The sequence below is a fragment of the Solenopsis invicta genome, chromosome 3, assembly GCF_016802725.1.
Source record: "Solenopsis invicta isolate M01_SB chromosome 3, UNIL_Sinv_3.0, whole genome shotgun sequence".
In the NCBI taxonomy this organism is placed as follows: domain Eukaryota; kingdom Metazoa; phylum Arthropoda; class Insecta; order Hymenoptera; family Formicidae; genus Solenopsis; species Solenopsis invicta.
In genome coordinates this window covers 19,375,289-19,396,480 of record NC_052666.1, presented here as the reverse complement: position 1 = coordinate 19,396,480, position 21,192 = coordinate 19,375,289, and the positions used below count along the sequence as shown (strand labels likewise).

The following is a 21,192-nucleotide window of genomic DNA, read 5'->3' as shown; positions in this document are numbered from 1 at the left end:
CGATCGGTCGGTTGGTCGTTCGGTGCGAAGCAGCGGCAGCGACGACGACGACGACGACGACGACGACGACGGCGACAACGGCGCGGCGGCGACGGCGACGGCGACGGGTGGATGTGCCAGAGTGCGAGCTTACGACGGAATGAGAGGAAAGCTCGGCGCTTACGGGAGGCCGCGGCAGCGTGGCATCGCCGACTCCGCGATGAGCGAGAGAGTTGCGCGTTATCGACCCATTCGCGAAGCTATATTTTGCTATTACTCTCCTATCCGCACACAGCACACGCTCGCTCTACGCACAGTTTCGCACGACGCGCGTACATGCGTACGTAGCTTACCTACCGCCGAAAACTCGCACGCATGCACTCCGCGCCACACCACTCCACTCCACTCCACTCTCCTGCATTCTAGCGCGCCTGCCCGCGTCGCTCGATTTTCGCGAGCAGCGCAGCGTCACGCATACTTGCGAAAATTGTACGTCACGCATGATCCTCTCTCGATCTACATGGATCGATTTTTGCTTCATTATGCTCGTCCACGCGACAAGTGTGCCAAAAAAATTTTGAAAAACAAAGCGCATGGAAGAAAGAACAAATCGCCATATCTACATAGTTTCAAATAAGTTACACAAGATGAGAAAGTCTTTATAAAAGTCATTAAGTTATCGTGCGCGCGCGCGCGTGTGTGTGTGTGTGTGTGTGATATTAGTTATTTATTATAATAAAATAAAAAAATTAGAAAAATTCGTTCTATTACCAGCGGCAAGTCTGATTTAACGAGCAACGCAAGAATAATTATCGTTACGATAAATTTCTGTTGTTCCTTAGATCCATTCATTGAATTCCGAGGAGACCCGGCACACCTTAAAACTTAATTGTATCCGGGGATAATCGTAAACTACTAAATTCTGCGGCACCGTCGCGCATTCCCCTGTCGCGCTCACGCAACATTTAACAGCCGCATTTAACGCTCAAACGAAATTTCCGCGTGCGTCCGACCGTGCGCGGAAGCGTTCCGGGTTTTCCGTTCCCCGATCGCGCGCAACAATGAGGCCCCGGCGCTCGACTTGAATATCTAAATTGTATCGACTGTTTCCGGTCGAATAGCGCCGATGGCTCTCCACGCGAGGACGAATAATTTCAGTGCATGCGCGCGGCATACACGAACGGCCAGGAAGCACCGGAAAGCGGAGTGGCGCGTTTCGCTCCGGTCGGTCGCTCGGCAGCAAACAACACCGGGGTCCAAAATGGAATTTGTCGGGGCTGGATTACCGCAAAGCGCCACCGACACAGTTTTAATTACTTTTAATTATTCTGCCGCCATGTTCCTTTTGCACTACACGCCCGATCCACCCTTTCTGTTCCTCCTCCACACACACGCGGTCTTTTGATCTTTTCGAGATCGGTATGTGTTTGATACGAAAAATTTCGAGTGGATTTCGATCGGCATTATTTTATTTTAAGAACACAAAAGAAAATTGAACCGCTAACAAGTATTACGTCGAACGTGTGACAGCTGGCACATTTGGAAAGTAACGCGATATTATCGAAAATTGAAATACGATTTCGACATGATAAAAATTCTCAGATTGAGTAACGGCTACGTGGAAAAACAAGAGGTTTCGTAAGTTAAAAATAGAAATAATATAGCTTTTTTAACCTTTCGTCAGTTCTCGAGTAAACCGCCTCCTCTCCTCGAAATAACATTCATTTTAAATTTATTTAAATTTAGACTCATCGTATTAAATTTTAACTTTTGTGAAATTATAAAATGACTTTAAGAAATAAAATTCTAAAAAAATTCATAGTACAACAAATTACACTATCATAGTTTTATTGTTCCGTAACATGTGTAACGTGCAAATTGTTATTCTAATACCGTCAGCTTTCAGAGTTATTCTACCAAACAAAAATTAAATAAAAATTTTTCTTTACGTTCAACGAAACAGAAAGACTCTCTGCACTTGAACGCAACCAACTATCCGCTAATTATCCACGGTCTTTAGCCGTGGCAAAAGACCGAGTTCATCGAATGCGAACTGTGCAACGCAGTATTCACAACGCGTACTGCGTTTCGCGTCGCTTTACGACTTCCAAAGCTATGGTTTTACGGCTCGATGCGATAGCATTGTAGCGTCATTGTGCCCTGATCCTGCAACAGCCACAAAGAGATCTGCTCGCGGGTCACCGATAATCTGAAAAGGTCCGATGAAAATGCACGGGAAATAGTGAAAAAAACTGAAAATCCAGCAGGGGCTTGCCGCACTTTCGCGATAAAACCGAATGCATAAGCGAGGAAGCGAATTTATCTTTAAGGCAACGTTTGGCTCTGGTAGAGCTTCGCTATAAAAATTATACATTGCAATTTGTACATCGCTGTTAAGCGACGCGCACGTAATCTGAAATATTAAATTATATCAGAATTGTATGGAAATTATATTAAATTGCATTTGAAAAGTTAACTGTATGCAGAAGCGGCATTAAGCCATGCGTTAATCCGTTTGCAACAGCGTTCATTTATTCAAGTGAAAATATTTCGTTTACCGGAACAGTATCGCTATAAAAATTGTAATGCAATAAAATACTGCCACATAACATTAATATACTTTTCATTTTTATCCCTATCATAATATCAACCCTCGCAAAAATGTTTGCCAACTAATATAACAACGGTGCAACCACGACGCGCCTCGGCAACGTCGACAAACTGAATCGGCTTTCGCTGATAAATCATAAGAATGTTGCTTGTAGTTGATATAATTTATACTCGGATTATTGCGCACGGTTGCCAGTCGGTTGTCCGATTACGAGTAACAGCGCACGATAACAGTACTTTGGGGGGAGGGAAAAAAAAGCTTTTCGAATCCACGGGGGATTTAAAAAGGTAAAACATAGGTGGACACGGTGCGGGGGAGCAGTGACGAAAGCCGAGAACGGTATTGACACAAGCTTCAGTTTAATTTCTCCGCCAGTAAACATTGGATTCCCATCGCGAGCGAGTCCTCCCGCACGCTTCTCCTGTTCCCCTTTTTAACCCCCGTCGTTTCATCGACGAGCCGACTCTCGACCGAATCGAAATTGTAACAAGCGACATTCGGCACTGGCTAAAATATGCTTTTACCCTTTCCGAATTTATTCGCCGGCTAAGCCCCGGCATCGCGATATTTCGTAAACGCGCCACGATATATGAAGCGCGATTTTACTCCACCGCATAAAACGCGCGCGCATTGGCAAATGCTCGTCGATAGTGATCGCGATATATCGTGTCATTTATTAATTCTATCTAATGCAGCACTAAATCCTCTAAATCTTGCACTAGAATACATTTGAATGGAGTTCCACATTAGAGTGAATATTTCATACGTATATTTCTCGATATATCTCGTAATTACCATTTTGTCGTACATTAGAAGAATAGATTATCAAACCGGATAACAATTGGCAATCGTTGGCAAATGTGAAAAAAAAAACTTTTGGTCTCTTGCAACAGCGCGAAAGCCATTGGCCCGACGATCGTCCACGTTGCAAATTACACGACGAATATTTCGAAATATGTTTATGTGTTTTCAAGCATATACGCGCAACGCGTGTATCGAGGCTGTACCACCGCGGCACTCGAAATACATACGCTGAAAAACAAAAATATGCTTTTATCTTTGCGTATCAAAATATGCTTTCAGCCAAGCCCGAGCTTGTTTAGCGTTGCTCCGGAATTAAGCGCGATGCGAGCGCATTTCGAAACATTCGAATGCATACATCGTTTAGTCGATACCACATCACCATCGTGAATTTGCAAGACTGTTGTTCGCAAAGTGCCGCATTTACCGATAACGATCGGTCGATATAGGACGCATTATTAATTAGCGCGAGTACGAGTTGGAGTTTGCGTAATGTCGACGTATCTGGCGCATTCGCGTACTAAATTATGTCGGAGTGACGTGGCGACAAAGTCGTAAATTTGCCGGCTTATAAACCGACCGGAAATAGATGAGCTTCTTTCCGCCGCGCGTATCGCGATTTATCGAAAACGGCCGCGGCACGGGGCGAGCAGCAGCGACGCGGCGACGGTACAGAAATTGCCTATTAGCATGGAAATAGTATCTACTTATGCGCAGAAAGGAAGCATTTACTCGCACGGCGGGACAATAACTCACAGCGGCGATATGATGAGTTCAGCGTTATGATAATTACAGTTTGCGATACCCAATTTCATGCCGATCAAATTACCGGCGAACATTCGTCTTGCCGCGTCGCGCGATTTCATACCAACTATATGATCGTTCCGCGATCAATTTACTCGCTGATTCGGTGGTGATAAACTTAGCTCTCTCTCTCATTTTATCTTCGGTTTGCGTTGAAATTCATATAAAATTACGCGCTCGTTCAGAAATATATCGAGAATGTTATTGTCAGTTAAATATACTTGTATCCAAAATATTTACAACATTTTATTTCAAGTACATTTTTTTTTTACGTAGAAAAAGTCCAATGAAATTCTTTTAAGAAACGTTGTCGCTAACAACGTGGCAATAAACGAACGTGAACGTGAATGTTTTATAGCTCGCATTTAGTATCTATTAGCAAGCGAATGAGTGTAACTGGAATATTTATAAACGTATAATTAACCGAGTTACCGTCAATGGGACTTGGCAATTATCAATCGCCTCGTTTGCAGCACGACCGTTATTAATTTGCGCGTTCGTTAATATTTTGCTTGATTGTCATTCAGTCGCTATACCCACGCACTATAACAAACTTTCGTTAGGACTGCCCGTTTCAGCCGTATATATAAGTAAATGTAACAGAATAACACACGCAGTTCAAGCTAGCGAGCGAGCGAGCTCGTATGTAACATGACGAGGATCCAATTACCGAGGGCCCTTTAATTTAATATCGGGTGTCGTCGAACAATGCGTCATGCAATATAGGAAGCCACATTGTGACGATTTCTATTCATTTCCCATTTCCAGTTATGATCATTGCGACGCGATGTATTAATTCTATCGGATATTTTGCATATCGCGCAGCCCGTAAGAAAAGTGTAATATACGCCAACCCGTCTATCGAAATTGTCGCTCGTAAAACACGCCGTAAAAAGGGGCGCGGCGGCGGGGAGGGAGCGAGCGGGTATCGAATCGAGCAAATCTACGTAGCACGTGCTACGAGATGGGGCGTCTAGTTCTCGTCCAATTCCGAGAAGGCATAGCGTGTCACTTCACGTCGTGGTCGTCGTCGTCGTCGTCGTCGTCGTCGTCGTCGTCGTCGTTGAAACCTTCTTCTATTTTCGAACGGCGCATTGCATAACACGGCTCGCAGAAGAGGAACAGAAAGAGAAACGCGAGAGAACGCCCGAGCATGTGCATGCACCACGACGTATTACGTTGAGCGTGCTCCTAGACCCCGATCGAATGAACGCTCCAAGGAATACGAAGCCCACTCGAATTCTAATTAAATTCTTTTCCGAGACGACTTTTAAACAATCTGACGTTAGCTTACGAATCCACGAGCGATTTGAGACATGTATTTAGACGTAACATCCTCCTCATCGCAGTACTAACAGCTAGAGATAAGAGTTGCATAGTCAACGCACGTAATGATACATAAAGTAATTAAAATTTAATTTATATTCCAGGAGATGCGAGAGATTTTTATGAAGCCAGAATGAAGGCACGGAAGGCGTAGGGTCCACGTAATCGAAACGCCTGCTCTGTCGACGCACGTGTGCGCTTGACGTGGCATATCCGCGCTTGCATTTAAGAGCGGGATCGCGTTTGAGGTTTCGAGTTGATCAAAAGATCTCCGTTCTCCTGTGTACGGCGTGGCGCGCACAAAAATAGCAACAACTATTCTATTACAGGTTACATATGAGCGCAGCTGGGGCCGAATGTACAACATATCTCGGAAGGAGGAACGTGGCGCGCTGGATTTTAACGGCGCCGGCGTGTTTGTCATTTTCGCAAACATATATCACTTGTCGGAAGCTCTATCCCGTTGTTCGACAGCAACGATTTTAAAGGCGCTGCGGAATTTATTATTCCCGACTAAATTCTAGCGTTTACGCGGGGAAACTTCATAAATTTTTAACATTTCGAAACAAATATTCGCGATCTTTCAGTAATTGTGAAATAATTTATCGAGAACGCGCCGCGCTACGTACGTTGATTAATCACATGGGATAATACCAATTAATACCAATAAATTGATTGGAAATTACATTTCGTTGCTGAACCAAGTCAAACAGCGTAGGTATAGATAACGAAAAAGATATTAAAAAACTACCTAAAATATATATTTGTATTCGATTCCTGGCTCGTGCGATAAATTTTTTACGATATTTGGCGTGAGTCAACTTTTTATTAAAATCGATATCGGCTGCACCAAAAATCCTGAAAAAAAAAACTCGAAAACACTTGATAAAAACTGAAAGTCACATGTATCGTGTTACTATGCGTGTCTTTGGCAACGACTAAACTAGCTCATTTTATTTCATTGTCCTCCTTTATCCAGGTACCCAATCGATCAAATCGTAACATTCAGGACTCTGCCTTTCTATTTCCTGCGTAATTTGTCGACAGCCTTGAGAAACTCGATTACGTAATCATGCGTCCGCGCACTGCATAAATGCTAAACAAGCATCCAGGAAAATATCCGTGATCAAGCAAAATTTCCAATTTGAAATTTTATAACACTTTTACTCTTATTTTCGACGAGAGCGCGATTTTATTTACCGCTTTTATGACTTTTTCCATCCAAAATATTTTAACTTCATAAAGGTGGAATAACTCGGCTTTCTTTAATTCGACCGGACAACTTCACATCATTTGCGAGTCGGCACATTTATCGGTTATTCGTATTCGTTTTACGTACCCGTAGTGGGTGTATCATTAATTACGCGCTGGCGGATATAATCTGCCGTTGGCGTTGAAATTTTCAAGCATTAAAACCAATTACGATGATCGCGCAGTAACCTCCTGCGGCTGAATAATGAATCGCGAACGACGACGTCGATCATACGGGATCAATCGGCCGTCCAATCGATCGCTCGCGCGCCTGATCAATTATGCCGCCGCCGCCGCCGCCGCCGCCGCCGCCGCCTCCGCCACGGTCGATCCATCCATCCATCGCGCGGTACACGCTCCGCTACCAGAACGGATGCCCGCACTTCGCCGAATTATATATGCAGGATATAATAAGCTGGCGGTCCTCGAGATATCGGCGAGTTATGGGCCGCCCTAATGGTCTGTAGTGTTTGATTTACAGCGTGGGATACGCGCGGCACTACCAAATGCATTTCCGTGGACGTGCACGCGAGCAATAAAGCGTGGCTGCTATCTAGGGGAGGGGAGAGAGAGAGAGAGAGAGAGAGAGAAGCGCATCTTTCACGGCGATAGATCTCTCATCGCTCCTCTTTCCGATTACTACCATCTAGCAGCCGACCTTGTCTGAATATCGCCCTTCGTATGACAAAGTTGCCGTAAACCACCGCGCGAGGATGAATTTATTTCCATTAAACGAAAAAAATTGCTTGTACTATACGTAGTAAATCTTCTGAACATGTTTAACGGGCAATGCTAAACTATAAAAATATAATGAATATACAATCATTATTAGACGTGCAACATAGCCTCGTTAGTAAGTCATAGATAATATTCTCCACTACTGCACGATACAATAAGAAAGTAAGAGATTGATCGAAATCGGAAATACATAATATATATCTATTTCGTCAGATATTCCAATACTAATATTGTACAAATATAAATGTTATTAATTTAAAATATGATATTGAGGGGTTATAAAACTGTAGCATATAAAAACAAGATTCTTCAATATTATGTAAAACTCATATGTTTAAAAAAATTTGTTAAAAAATAAGATGTAAAATTATATTGAAAAAGTGTTAAACTATAATTTAAAATGTGTTTATATAAATACATTTTTATCACAACATTTTTTTCAAAACGGTATACAGTCCCAATAATATTATGATCTGTTTATCTAATTAATTTAAAGTTCTAAAGCAATATTTATAATAACATCAAATCTCGGAAATTTTTTTATTTTTTTTTTAAATTATAACAGAAAAAAATTTTTTTCGGAAAAATATAATTTTCAGTGAGGGACTACACTACTCGATCAAACGAACATACAAGTTGCACCGACACCTGAAATGTGCAATCAGTGCGACCCAGCCGAAATCACTATTAGACATCGTCCAAATAAACTATAAAAAGAATGATAAAACACCGTTTTACTTTTATAAAACTCATTTGTAACTTAAATGGTTGGTTGCACCTTCTGCAAGTGATATTCGAAAATATCCCTTCCCTTTCCTCGCGAAAGACTCGCCGGAAGATATCCTTCCTCAGTATTTATGGAGCAATATGGCTCATACAACGAACTATACGCGCGGGAGAATGTACATCATCGCACGGACGGTACACGTTCGCGTTTCGTAATTGTGCAACGGGCAGATAAACTGGCGGGTAAGTAGCTTCCGCGAAATGAGTTATGCACATCTTTGAGTTTACTCACAGCGCGCGAGAGACTTTTTACCTTTGTGCTAATCCAAATTTATGAATTCCATTGTTTGCCTCGCATCAACGGGAAACGTATGAAAAATATAATTTATCGCGAATTAAAGAAAACAATAATCCAAGTTAATCAAATGTGATTAGCTGTTTGAAAAAGCGAACAAATTTTCCTTTCCTTCGAGCTCGAAATGCGCGTCGGATTTTATACTAGCAACATATAAAAGTACGACGGCAATGATAACTCGCGAGAAAAAAAACGGGAGCACATTCAAAACAAAGTAAAAAAAATCATTTTTATAATGAACGTAAATGTAAAAAAATAGGATGTATTTCCTTTTCGCGTGACAGCTAAATAGAATTCGCATATCGAAACCGTATCAAATACACACGACGCATCCGAAAGCTTGAAAATGCATGAAACTTGAGTAAACTCGACGCAGCGTATATATTCCTAGAATAAACATTGCCGTGTATTACAACGGAATTCCATTTCGGATTTATAATCCTCGCTCGAAGGGCGACTTCCGCGCGCACGACGCGACGTCAAGAGACAACGGCAGTCGAGTCGATCCGATTGCAAAAGACTAAATGAACTAACTCGTTGGCTTCGGTAAACATCCGGCGACGTCGTCGGGCGTGTATTACCACTCCGGCGTTCTTCGCGAGGAGGCGTGCATGGGACTTAGGGCGAGCAGAAATATCGGGAGAATGCTCCGGGGAACGGAAACAGAAGGAGAAGAAGTTAAGAATGGGACGGACGGAAGTATATCTCTCGCCCAGCTGCCGGCGCTGGAGAATTCTCCCGTTCCACTATCTTTCGACTCTCGGGTTCCGCGCGGAGTTTAATATAATGGCTAATATCATCGGGAGGATCCGTACAATGCAAACAATTTGAACCTGCCCGGTCTCGACGGAAGAGAAAAAGAGAAGAGGAGAGAGAGAGAGAAAGAGAGAGAGAGAGGCTGAACGCGCGATAAGACGAGCAATGAACAGAAAATAGCGCACCAGCCCACCGAGGAAACTGCGGCCTCAGTCGACTAAATACGACGGACATCGGTAATCGATACCGCACAATGGTCCACGGAAAACGTACTTTGGTCGAGGGGTCGCGTAATATCACCCCCGCATCGCGTACACGCGTCCCAGCGCGATCGCCATTTCCTCGTCGCGCGATTCGCCGATCATTGCACAATTTCATTATTCTCTTTTGACGGATGAGTTTACAGCTTCGTATCAATTACTCAACGAAGATAGACAAGACGGCTCGCTCCAAAGGTCAGCTATAATATTCAGTTGTTATTTTAGTGCAATTATTAACATTTCGTTAATTGCTGTACAGAAAATTGTACTGACTTTTTCTGTACAAGTTTTTCTTTTTTTCATAAATCTCAAATTCATTAAACAGCGCGATAACTTGCAACACTGCGTGCAGCTTTCACCGTCGCGGTTAAAAATAAAACCCTTTCATTTCGCACATACACTGTTCGCGAGACTTTCAATTTAACGGGCCGCCATTAGGTAGCTTCGTCATCGCGCGAGTCGGTCGTGGTTGATTCTCTGTGATTTTAATAGCTACTCCCGAACGGACACGAGTACGAAACGACGATGAAGGGAAGGGAAGTGGGAGAGAATGTGCGAGAGTCTGGCCTTTATTAGACGGCGGGTGGCGGGACGGAAACACGTGGCCGATTCCGAGCTGAACGTTGTCCGGCGAGAACAGCTCGCGAGAATAGATCCTCTCGCTGGTATTATTTTCCGCAACTGGGTTAATTCTCCTCCCCTGCTCCTCCCTTTGTTCCCTTTATAGGCGCTACTGCCGCCGTCGCCGTCGCCGCCGCCGCTGACAATAGCAGTATAACACATTATCTACCCTTTAATTGCATTTTTATTGGCCGCGCACCGGCACGAATAAATCGCCTTCGCTTCGACTCCGCTCCGAGAGCCGCGAAGAGCCTGACAGCTCGCGCTGATTAATGCCCGGCTAAAGGCTCCTTCCTTTTAATCCACGAGTGTCGTAATATACCTCGAGATTACGCGGCGCACTCGGGAACGAAGCGGTGGAACGATATTTTAACGCGATCTTAAAGTTCACTCTTAATAGAGCGGATCTCTCCTTTTTTTTAGCATCATACTTAGCATAATCGATCTAAAAACTATGCTCGCGTTACTCGTAATTCTATTCTCGTCTATTGTTCTATTGTCTTTATACATCGTACAGATATCAGAATAGATCAAAGGCATAAAAAAAGGGGGGAAACCGTGTAGACATTTCAATACCTTTTAAACGCGTTAATGTCAATCAACGTAACGTGTTAGCTTTAATTAACGACAGTGAAAGAAACGTCCATCTGCCGTTCTAAAATCTTTTCTTATCTTCTCGTTGCAAACGAAATACAGAGTTTCCGCATCACTTCGTCACTTAAAAATTTGCAAATAGAAAATCACCATCGTTCATTAAATATTAGAGTGTCTAATCATACTGGAATACGAACGCTATTTCATAATACGCCCGCTTTATTAAACGAACGTTCGTTATTTCATTTATTCAAGAAATTGCTGCCGCCGCTGGTTGTTTATCAGGAAAGGAATATTATCTTCCTTGAGTTGCTGCATCCACTGCTTACACCACGTAACACGGAAGGCTGTTAAACGCTATCGCGGGTAAAACATACTGTGCGTCACGAGCATCTGTGCTCGACCTCCTTCCGCGTTATCAAGAACCGAAAATATATAGTTTTCTCCTTACAAAATAGTCCGACCATTTATAGAATAGAAGTGAAATATCCGCAAAATGGTTGATCGCCGCACCGCCGGATCGTCGTTGACTCGATATGACAAACTCTTTCCCTAAAGTGAATTCAACGCGCCATGAAGTTTTCATATTTTTCGAAATGTCTAACGTAATGAGCTGCCCCTTAATATCGCGAGAAATTTCGTTGGAGCAACAGCTTGTTTTGACTTCCACGTAGCTCGCGTCATAAATTCGCGCGCACCTAATTCCGTTCGTTGATTCAACCTTTCGCTGAGGAATAATTTTTGCATGTAAATAGCGCGGCGAATATATTCGTCGAACGCCTTCGCCGCGCTGCAAATAAACACGGCGCGGCGCGGCGCGAGCGCGAGCGCGCACGCGGGTTTCTCGCGCGTGATTTTCATTTTTCCGCCCCGTCCCCGTTACACGTCACGGCTATAACGTTACGTGCGCGAGTGCGACGGGTGCCGGTTAATCGATAACGCATTAAATTGTGCGTCGTACTTGGCGAGCACGCGAGCGATACCGGGCGGATTGAAAAGCAAAAACTTGAACGCGACGAAGCAAGATACGTACTATCCTACCCCGTTGCCGTTTCACGAAGGATGCTGTGATATAGGGTATACGTAAAAGGTAGAGGAAATCCTTCCCGAATTGCACTGCGCGCCATTGTTGGCGGCTCGGACAATGGAACGGGCAATGAAATTCTAAAAAACTCGGCAGGCGAAGCTCTCATCCAATGCGGGTCCGGAACGGATCGAGGAAGTTTTCCCTCCTCTTTCGCTGACCGTCTGTAGCCGCGGGCAATTATACTTTTATGTATACGTTCGCGTATATACTATACGTGTGCACGTGAAGCGCCGCGCCGTTCGGTCCGGTAACTCGTTCCTTACTTCCCATCCGTTAGATTCTCGATCCACAAAGATCCACCGCTGCGATTCCTCCTCCTCGATATTTCGCTGAGCGGTCATAAAATAATTGGCCGGACTCCCGTTCGCGTCTATACGCCGCTGTCCGCTACCTGACATCCGGTATCCTTCCGTTATCATTTTCACGTATTACAAGTCGCGGTTAAACGCGCGATGCGTAAGCGACGATGGCGCTTTCGCATTTCAATCCAGTCGCAAAATACGCTTTGTTTAACGACTTTGAATAAGTAATTTAACGACGACGCTAATAAATCGTGGAAGCGTGCGGATTAACAGAGGAAGCGATAATTATAACTCCGATAATTCACCGGGTGGAGCTAGTCACATTTCAGAATAGTCAAAATAAATTAATTACAACTGTCTAGACCAAAGTACAAACAGCAATAATACTATTTGTTCCGTTCGCAGCGCATTAATCGTCGTGCAGTCATCGCATAATTAATAACGACATATTAATGTTAATCAATGAGTATGTCACTCACGTGGTATGAGGTTACAAATCATGTTACACATAAACGCTATGGTAATGCTAATATTCGCGATCGTAACGTGCAAAACATTCAGCAGTGGTAAAGAATTGTGTGTGCAAACTCGGCAATTCAGTTTTTCAAATTCATTGTTAGTAACGTAGCTCAGTTAATACCATAACTTCAGCCCACCCTCTCGTCGCACGTGCGCGATTTTTGTGCTAAAAAAAAAAAATTGGGCTATTAATAGAAGCGGAAGACGAGGCTATTGTGGCGCGTTAGGCCGATCGAACATCGCGAAAATAGATTTCCGCCAGCCATATTTCTACATATCGCGTATCGAGCATCGTTCGGCTAGAATAAACATTCGCACGAACGCGATGCGGTGAACCCCTATATCAGTGCAAATAAACCAGATAAAGATAGAACGTTCAAAGGGAAGTCATTCTATTGCCCCAACCGGTCATTTCCTTTCCTTCGCCCTCGGTGACGTAAATCCGCGATTCGCCGTGATTTTCAAGGGAATTTCGCTGAGCGGCGGGATAACAATGGTAGTATACCTTTCCCCGAAAGTTCCAGGAGCGTTTCTGCGCAAACCGAAAAGCGTAAAAAGAGAGAGAAAAATATATACAGACATATATATACTAGATATCTCGCAGAAGTCACGCAGTTTCTCTCAGCTGCGGATTAGGGGAGAGTTTTTATTAAATAAAATTTTACTGAATATCTCTTCCAGAAATTATCAATGTTCAATACAACTGTATCAGGTGAATAAATTATTTGAATTAGTGTTTTAATTATTTTTATAATCAAAAGATTATAGACGAATTGCGTAATCTTTAGGATACGGATTATTAAAGTGATATATGTTTCCAATTGATTAACGAAACCATATAAAAATGAAAACACACTACATATACGTGCAAGTAATAAAAAAAGACAAAAAACGAACAATGGAGGAAAAAGCGGGAAGTAGAGGGTGAAATTCAATCTCTCAGTTGAAGAAAAGTTAAAACGACCTTCGGCTTATCGGGAAGTTGCCACGCGTACGACATTGCTCCGAAACGGATTTCGGTTCCCGGACATATTTAATTCCACCCACACCCTAGAAGCAGCGCACTTTCGTAAATTATCAACGTTAAAGTCGAAGTAAGTTTCTCGTAGGATGCATAAGACCAGAACGCGGAAATGTAAATTGCATCGGATGATAGCCGCGTGGATCGAATGCAGCTCAACCGGTTGTCTATCATGCCGCGACTATTAAGTTAATGAAATCCGTCGCTGTTACTCAAAGTAAAAAAGATTCTAAACAAGTCTCGAACAATGCCAAAAATCTCGAGAAGAAAAATGTTAAAAGTATGATATTTTTGTGCCGCTAAAATATAAGTTAATATAAAAAATCGCAAATGTAATGAGTTTCAAATTAATTTTCGCTTAATAAAAAAATTTACTTTCGCTTCATTTACTTTTCGTTAAAAGCGTTTTCTGAGCGAAAATCCGTTTTCTCACGAAAAATATATTTTTCGACCATTTCGCGTATCTCGAGTGTGGCTGGCGACACAGGGTCACAAACGCTCATGGCGACTGCTGAATCGTACTTTTCGGACTGTAGGAAATCAAATTCCCTCTCGACAGGCTCACATATTCCAGCTGCATCGCGGTTACAAGAATGACGGCAATTCGCGAGCGGTCTTTATGGCCGGCTGATCCCCGAATGGAAACTTCCGAATGCAATAATAATTCTCACGGGGGTGTTAAAGGTATGTAATGCTACAAAGCCGGTACGTGTACATAATGCGGTATGTAGTCTATTATCCAGTGTCACAGCCTATCGTACCAACGTGGCGCAAACCTATCTCTATACGTGACCAAAATACCATCAATACTCCTCCGCGTCGCTGATTCTTCGACCTTTTCTCACTTTCTTGCACCGCATTTCCGTGTCACGGTGAATCGGGGCAACGGATTGCCTCGACCCGTCGAGGTGCGCGTCTCTCTTGTCACGACAACGAGGTGGATAATGACGATCAAGCAGATGGTTAACGCGCTTGTCGCATTTCATTATAACACGCTGATGAGCAGCAAAAAAAAATACAATATTGTTTTATTCGTTTTTATGTGAATTAATCATGTAATTTTCCCGTATTGTATGAGTATCGTTTTAATATCAATTAATTCACTTTTATTGCTAATATTGAATCGTAAATACCTACTTCTATCAAAAATAACAAGTTGCTGCGAAGTGCATAAGATATCAGTAACTAAACTTTTATCGTGTTTCATTTCATTTATAAAATATAAAATGAAAACTGAGAAATTACATCTTATCGCAAACTTGTTAGAATTGGAATTGAAATAACGGCATTGAATAAAACGAATTAAAAGACAATTGTAATACATGTGCTAAAATAGTCTAAAACACATGATTCAAAATAGTCACCGCCCGAGAACCGAATGTTAACTCGCAGACTTCACATTTCGTCGGTAACGCCTACGAAACCTGACGCATGAATGATACATGAACGAGCTTTAGAGATCGTCTTCCACTACTATTATTATCGGTAAAGGGTCTCTTGGAAAATCTCTCGAATGGGAATACTTCGCGTAACATTCGTACATATGTTTCGGCAAAGACGACCGTTCCGAAAAAAAATAAAAGGCTATTCGGCTGTCGCAAAATTGTATTCTTTCTCTCATGAAAAAAGAATTTTTTAAGCAAACGCTGAAATTAAGAACTCGAAATAATAATTCAACATGTGCGGACATTTTCTACTGTTGTTAAAACTACGCTATATTTTAACAAAATAAAAGTATATCGACAAAAATATTATCATCTTTCTAAAATTTCTGTTATTAATTTTATATTGAATCAAACTTTTTTTTTCTCCACGTTATTAGACACTTGAGAAAATTAATCGTGATATGATTGCGCGCAACGTTTCGCAAAGATTTTATTGCAGCGCGTCGTTTCAAAGATCGGATAGAGAAAGAGAGAGGGAGAGAAAGAGCGAGGGACTTTAATTGGTATGTAAATCGCGTTACACGCCGCGACTCGTACACATGCGAACGACACGCATCCGATGCAAACAGTTAGATAGGAACAGAGTGGGCTTATCGTTTATGCGTGCTCGTACTCGTTGGACTTTACCATATATTATCCTCCGCACCGATATCAGTCTAAATCGAGCGACTCTCCCGCCGCATCGATTTTCACATCAAATGTTCTCTCCAAACGGTCCATGTATCGTCCAAAGTGATTTCTATCGCTTCCGGGCCAACTTGCGCATTTAATCATATCCCCCCGAAAATTTATTTCCTCGGTTTTTTTTTCAGTTTTATTTTTTATTTACATCGCGCAAAGAAAGTGATCGGTGAATGATTCCATGGTTGTTTCTCTATAGTCAAATAAGATCAATTTTATAATACTTTTTCTATTATTAGAATTATATGACACATATTTTTTCCATAAAATTAATCTAACTTGGACTTTAAAACATAAAATTAGATAAATATAACGTAGTTGCAGCAAGTTTCACGACAAAAACTTAAAAGATTGAACATAAGAATCCGATATAAAAAACTAATACACACGAACAATTAAAAATATTATATTGTTATAAATATTATATCCAACTTGTCTCTTCAACGCGTGTTATGCATAATATATTACGTGTACGTGTCTGATCTACACACTCGCACATCGTGTTCGCGTATTCCGGCAAAAGCATGCAGTTCCCAACCGTTGGAAACTCGAGAAACGGGATCTCGCGCGCGAAAGTGCAAGAAAGGGACGAAAAGTGGAAATATGAAAGTCTCCGTTTTCTCCCTGCGCCCTTTTCTACTCGGGTTAGAGCTACTTCGCATCCAATTCCGTTCGCCTCTTTGCTCGCGGTAGCCAACGAGAGCAACGACCGCCATTCCCGTTGAAGTCGCATGTATTTTCACGTTTTCGTCGCCGTTTCGCGCTGTACGTACGACAAAATGCGATGATCCGTGATATTCTCATATGTTGACGATCGTCAAAAAGTGAGTAGTTTTGTTAGCGACTAAAGTAAGCAGTCGAGTTAACAGAACGTTTTCTGTGGCACAGAACAGAATTCTAGATTTAGAAAGAAGCGCAGCCGAACACGTGTACAGATATCCGAAGAGAAAATGGTTGTCTAATATTCTCTCTCTTCTTCTATCTAACAGTCTCTAAAACTTGAAGACCCACATGGCAATTGCCTATCGAATCTGCCTATATCTAAAGAAAACAAAATAACGGATTCACTCAAACTTTATTACATAAATCTAAGACCCTAGCATAGAATATTGAATTGTATACTTTCAAAGTTAATAAAGTAATGAAAACGACAAAGGTTTCAGAAATTTTCAAAATACTTACAGTTCACTTATCTCATTAACCGTATCTTCCACATGTGTGATCAGAATATATTTGTCGCTTAACTCGCGGCTGCAAGCAAATGAAAGATGCTTACACATCGCAAAGATTGAAATTTATTAGTGATTATCAACGGAACAAAACACCTACGTGCGTTTACTTTAGTGTGATTGCCGAGGGTAGCTCGGAACGAAATTTGTTTGCCGCGAGCCGGAGTTTCGCCCCGTTGGAACAACGAGAGCGGGTCCAATGAGATCTCAATGAGATTAAAAAGTTGTCAACTGCTCTTTCCTTCCTTCATCCCGGCTATTCCCCGCTTTCCCTTTATCCCCAGCACGTTCCCGTTTTCGCGCCACTCCCGAGAAACTTTGCTAGTTAGAATTTCTCATAGCACGTTCTGAAAAGAAACCGTTCCCGTTGCTGCTACCGCATCGAAGTCAAGCTCGGGGAATGTACCACCTGATAATAGCGCTCGAGACACCGCCTGCTCGCATTTCCCCTCGAATTACCAATGTCTCGGTGGTACGAAGAAAAGGGGAAAAAGGAAAACAGGAGACGTAGCGGATATTCCAATTTGTAGTTAGCAATCAGCAAAATGGGAAACTATTCTTTACAATGTTGGTGTCATCGTAATTAAAGTAAAGTTGAAATAATCTTTCAAATAATAAAGGCACGTTTAAGTCTTGTAACAAATAGAGAAATGGAAAAATAAATTTCCTCTGAAATTGTCCACGTATACATTATAACTGTACATTAATTACGTATATCTTTTAAATATCAAGAATATAAATAACTCAAGATTAAAATCGTTCGTGCGTAAAAAGCGTGTAAAACGGACAATCATTAATATCTCGTTATTTACGTATACATTATCGGGCACGCGCCGTTGACAAATGTGCCTCGGTTTAAACACTTATTAACAGAGGTTTGCACTTAATGGCGGGATGCATTTAACCCGCACCAGCATAATATTATTTATTAACTCGGATAATTCGTAAAGCTATATATATGCAATTTATTAGCCCTCGCACTCCTAAAGTATTTGTGCGAAATGGATGACCAAACTTCAGTTAAACTCATTAAACAATCTAGCATTAAAATTAGTTTCAGAGTTGTTAGTACACGAAAGCGTTTTACGTCGATATTTTAAAGCAGCTTCTAGACGCTTAATATGTGCTTATTACACATATTTAAATATTGTACAACATTATTGATCGTCTGGAGTTTGTTCTGAATTGTCTAGAGGAATATTGTATAATGTTATCGTTTAACACGTTAATATTTTCATACTAACGGTTTGTACGACCGCGCGGCACTTAGCTCAAAAAATATCGCGACACGAGAATTCTTAAATATATCGTGACCCGGTTTCGGGAAGTAGGATTAATCACTTAGCAAATGCACGTACGCTCTACCGCTCGCGGTGGGTTCAATCCATCTCGTGAGACTAGCAAGGAGATCGCGAGACCGCGAGACAAACTAAGCGCCGGTAGTGCAAACTGAGACTGAGGCGTCGCCTTTGAAGACGGAACCAAAGTTCTGTTTGCGGATACGTCCCTCGCTCGCGTGTGTAGTGACGTATGTTCAAAGCAACGCACATTGACGGAAATTCTTATCTTATCTCCGATCCGCGTATTATTTATGCTAAAAGCTCTACTTCCCGAATGATTACATATTTAACCATAGCTAATGTGCCGTAGTGCTGTTCGTCTTCCGTTATTGAGGGCTAAGGTTACAATTACAGTTTGCTCATTGGAAGGAGGTAGGTCGTCGATTATGTTACTTCAATTAACAAATACAACAATGTCCTAGACACTCCTGTGGTTCAGAGAATTAAACCATAATGTTAAAGGCTTAAACCGATTAAAACTGATAATCAAGTTAGAGAGTTAATTACGTCGTCGAAAAAGAAACTTAAATCGATGATAGTAAAATGAATTGCGACTGAAAAATTGTAAAAACTCGTGCACGCAGTATCCATGGAAAAAGATACAATAATGGAAAGTTAGATCGATCTGCGCATACAATCATAAAAAAGATATATAGAAGAATCAATTACACACACACACACACACACACGCGCGCGCGCGCGCGCGTAGACGAATACATACGCACGTGCGAAATTATTTCTGCATGTGACAAGCAGAAGAAAAGGAGGGAGCATGATGTACGACTATGCAATAAAAAATATATTTGCCGTCCTAGTTTGCTCCGGTTGGTGTAGCATAGCGAAAGCTCTTCAGTAAATCCAGCTTAAAGCAGCTGTGTAAACGTTGACCTATATTACAATCACGGCGCCCGGAGCGTCCGCCAGCAGCAGTAACAGCAGCAGCAGCAGTAGCAGCAGTATCGTCGCTATCGGCATCGGTATTGCCATCAACGAGTGACATCGTTAGGACAAGACTACAAAGTAAGAGCACACGGGACAAACGCGTACAGTTCGTCGAGTCTAAATACGCTCAAGTCGGGTGTGACAATTATTTCTTACCGCGACATTCGCTCGACGAACTGGTTGTCAAGAGAGCCCGTCAAAGGCCACTTCTCTTGTATCGGTACTAGTAATCATCGTGCTTGCCTGCACAAACGAGAAGCTCCCGCCCTTAATTAATGCAGAGATCCGGACGTAGTTTGTGGTAACGACTATGCTTTAACTTTTCAAATATTAGTGCAAGCTCGCGCAAAAGTTTTTGGTCGCTGATTATATTACGAGGTCTTACCGTGGTATTTATGAGAACTGAAGTTAATCCATTGGATCGATGTATAAGATATCAATCACGCAAGGGAAAATGTAACTCTAATGTGATTATAAATAATACATGAACTTTTTTAACATATTAATACTTCCCTAGCAAAAATTTCGAGCGTGTCTCTCATTCGATAAATATACGATAATTAAATCTCGAATAATATAATTTTGAAAATATAAATTATACTTGAGAGAATTTAAACAGTAATTTATGGTATAATATTTTGGTATTTTCCTGCCTTTCGTAAACTACGATTTATTACAATTTGCACAAACGATATGCGATTAAAGTAACGGAGTTTTCCGTTCGTGTGTATTTACTTATTTATTTGTATTCCGTATTAATCAATCCCTGCTAATTAATCGTCTTGCAATGCATGTGTATCCATCAACATTGCACTCGCGAATTTATTTTCTACCGGCGCGTTTACTTTCACGCACACTCGGACGCGTCATACGGACGTCGGAGAGAACGTGCCGTGAGAGGAGAATCTCGCATGTCGTGAACAAGGGCTTCACTTTATTTCTCTAGGCGGCTTCATCACCGAGATGACTATCGTCTAATCTTCTGATTGTGAGAGAACGACTACACCGCGGAAACGATACGGGATAAGCCGGGCTGGACGTACGTAAAGAAAAATGGTACAACTACTGCGCAAGTAGTCCGCCTCCACGACCATCCTCCTCCTCCTCCTCCTCCTCCTCCTCCTCCTCCTCCTCCTTCTCCTCCTTCTCCTCCTTCTTCTCCTCCTCTTCCACCAGCCCAACTCCCTGGCCCGCTATCTATGGTCCGAGGGTTGGGTGGTAAAAGCGGAGAGACACTTAAAGGATTTACGGGGCTGAGAACTCTAGACTCCGCTCGGATCGGCTCGAGAAGTACGGGCGAAACTAAGTGCACGCTTAAGAAGGAAAAAGAAGGTAAACGAGAACGCGATGTATATACGGTCAATTCTCCGTTGTCAAGTTAAACTTCCGATATGTGCTCCGTAATGTTTGAACGAATGTCAATCCCGTTGCGATTCGTTATTATTGTCCGAAAAACTAGAAGCTCATGCGATATATTGTACATAAGTATGCCAGGAAATTAGATTAAAAAAAAAAAATGTCATAAGACGGGAAAGAGATATGGATACAGTAAAAATAATTGAAAAAAAAAACGTAAACGCGAAATGAATTTACTTTAAACCGCAACAAACGCCGGAGGAGCGATGCCCTTTAGAGTACTAGAGAATGAAAAGCTCTAATATTTGCCAATAAAAACCAAATATTTGGACATACAACATACGCGGTAAGTGGCGTTATTTCGAAGGAGGAATAATAAAAGCCCGATAAACTGCAGCCCATTGTGCACTAGCTTGACTATCGTTTGAGAGGACGGCCCTTGCATCAC

The 21,192-nt window shown here is 42.0% G+C and overlaps 1 protein-coding gene across 2 annotated transcripts in view; it reads right to left on the bottom strand.

The window, feature by feature from the left end:
* The window catches only part of LOC105203576, a 340,742-nt gene that overhangs the window by 294,065 nt on the left and 25,485 nt on the right, over positions 1-21,192 (bottom strand). The gene's annotated exons all lie outside the window — the stretch shown is intronic.